Raw genomic sequence first — 2,777 nt, 5'->3', positions numbered from 1 at the left:
TGTGTGTGTGTGTGTGTGTGTGTGTGTGTGTGTGTGTGTGTGTGTGTGTGTGTGTGTGTGTGTTATAAATAACTACACACTTCTTTGTGAAAGCTTAGAAAGGGAATACACTCCCAACACGGGACCCCCTGGCTACCCATCCGCCGAACCCATAAAACAAGGTCGAAATGAACATCCTAATAAGTACTATTRTAAGCTTTTGCAAGCTTATTTTGGTAACAGAAACGAACCATTTATGGATGAGGATCCAGGCTTTAAATTTCTCTTTATACAGAACCTTCACAAAGACACAAGTGCTCAACTAAAAATACTCGCAGACTGGTGAGTCAATAAGATTCAACAACTAAGAGACTGGGCGATTGCGGCGTTTGAAAAACTAAAAACACACACAAAAAAAAAAAAACACAACCATAAATCTACATGAACAAAACCACATCCTCTCATTTACTGTAGAGCTGGATGGAGCTCGAGCAGAGCCTCCATCTCCTAAACAAGGTAAAAAGAAACAAAGCTTTCAACCTACCAAAACTCAAAATAAAGGTGCTAACTGGAAACCATGGTGGGGCAATCAAAACCAAAAAAGTGACCACAGACCTCAACAGTGGGGTCCAGGTCCTAAAAACAAACCAACTAACGGGTACCAAGGGTACCACAACAATCGTGGATGGCCCCAAAACAGACCACTGCAAAGGATCTAACCCTCCTTCACCACGTTCAGAACATGCTGAACAGGGCAAAAAGTCAACAAAGGTCTACAACACTAAAGATTACAAATATTTTAGTGCGGAGTTTGAAAAATTGCGTCGCTTGTTTGAAGATTTCAAAAAGAAAGACAACGATGATGACGATAAAAAAACTCATGTAAAATGTATCAACTTGGTAAGGACTGACTCAATGTGTAAAACAGACACTGAAATCACATCCTTAAACAAATGGGGGAAGACCCAAACACAACCAACACTGTGTTGACGGTCCAAACAGACCGAGAGAACACACAAACTGCCCAGCATAACAAAACAATGCGTAGGCAGCCTGAGGTCGCACATTTTCTTTGTGACCTTAACACAAAAGGGTGCGCAAAGAAGTTTTACCTKACACTGAGACTGGAAAACGCAGTCACAGTGGAAGCCCTCCTAGACTCCGGGTCGGACATGACAATCATGTCAAGCAAACTGTTTGAGGAGCTGCGTGCAGCTGCTGAACATGCTAACAAAAAACTCATCCAAAAGCAACGCTCCATGGAGATAAAAGCTTTTGCAGAGAACAACTCCATTACAGTATATCCACTGTATCATTGATACAGATACAGCTCAGCTGGATGACATTCATACTACACCCAGTGTATGTGTCACCACTGGACTCTATCCCATTCCTAGCTGGCCAAGACCTCTTATACAGAGTCAGCGCACTNCACAGGTAAATATTAAATAAAGTGATAAAGTCTCTAAAGTTGTGTTTCCTGTCAGTCATGTGATGACTTCATTCAGCAGTGAAACGCTCCAGTTGTCAAACATGTTGCTGAATGATTCTCATACAAACATGCTAATTATTGTACATCCAGTGGTGGGCACAGTTCCCCTAAAGCACTAAAKCACTAACAGAGGAAMTCATTTCCTGATTAGTGCTTTAGAGCTTTTGCAATTTTTTAAAATTCATTAGTGGATTAGCACTTGCTAAATTTAGAAGCACTAACTGAGGTCTTTAAATGTTATTGTTCACAGTTGAGGGTGGAAACTGTCACACATTTGTTCACATGTGTGTCACTGATCTACAAGGTCACATGTCAAACTCACGACCCGTGGGCCAAATGTGGCCGGCAGGTGACTCCTATTTGGCCCTCAAAGGGCACAAACTGACAACGTTCTGCACACAGTAAATATTGTTTCATGTTGACTGAAGAATGTTTCATGTGTCAACAGGTTATTTTAGTGCTTTAGAATTAGTTTTTGCTAACATTTTCAGTGTTAGTGCTTTAGAATTAGGGGACCTAAATGTTTGAGTTAGTGCTTTAGGGTTAGTGTAACTAATATTTGGATGAGTGCTGCCCATCACTGTGTACTTCTGTCAATGTTGATGCTTCCTTTAGACCAGAGGTGCCCAAACTTTCCCCTGAGAGGGTCARAATGAGAACGTATCCGGTGCTGTGGGCCAAATGCAGAAATATAACAGATGAAATATGAATACTTTTTAATTAAAGTCCTTAGTTTTTAATAATTAATCTTGCAGTCAGTGGGGTGGCCCACTTTWGTTTTAGTCTGTGCAACTGAAGAAATTCTGCCATGAGCTCAAGCAGCGWGGGCTCATGAGATATTTCATAAATGGATAAAATATGAGGTTTTGACCTTTAAAGTGTGTAAATCTACATGTGTGGTTGAATATAATCTGAATATCACTGGTTGTTACTTGTATTTCATGTTTCATGTTTAATCTTTATACATCAAAGATAAAGTCAGCACCATGAGTGAAAATTATTTGCAGACAGAACATGTATGATGTCATAGAGATAAGATCTGTTCAGTGAAACATAAATCTGTGTTTGATTACTCTGTGGTTTTCTCAGGGACCAGGATGGGACACAAATTGAAAGTGAAAGTAATCTTAACTGAGTTTTTAATCCAATAAAATGCAGTTTTAAAGCAAATTCATTCAGATTCAAAACTTTAATTCAGATTCAAACCATTAAATTAAGTTTCAGTCCAATGCATTTAATTTCACATGTAAAACAGATTCTTTCTGATAAACACAAGTTTCTCCACCTATAAACTTATATTCAGAAA

Source organism: Austrofundulus limnaeus, unplaced genomic scaffold, assembly GCF_001266775.1.
Source record: "Austrofundulus limnaeus strain Quisiro unplaced genomic scaffold, Austrofundulus_limnaeus-1.0 Scaffold103, whole genome shotgun sequence".
Classification (NCBI taxonomy): Eukaryota; Metazoa; Chordata; class Actinopteri; order Cyprinodontiformes; family Rivulidae; genus Austrofundulus; species Austrofundulus limnaeus.
This window is presented reverse-complemented; position numbering follows the sequence as displayed.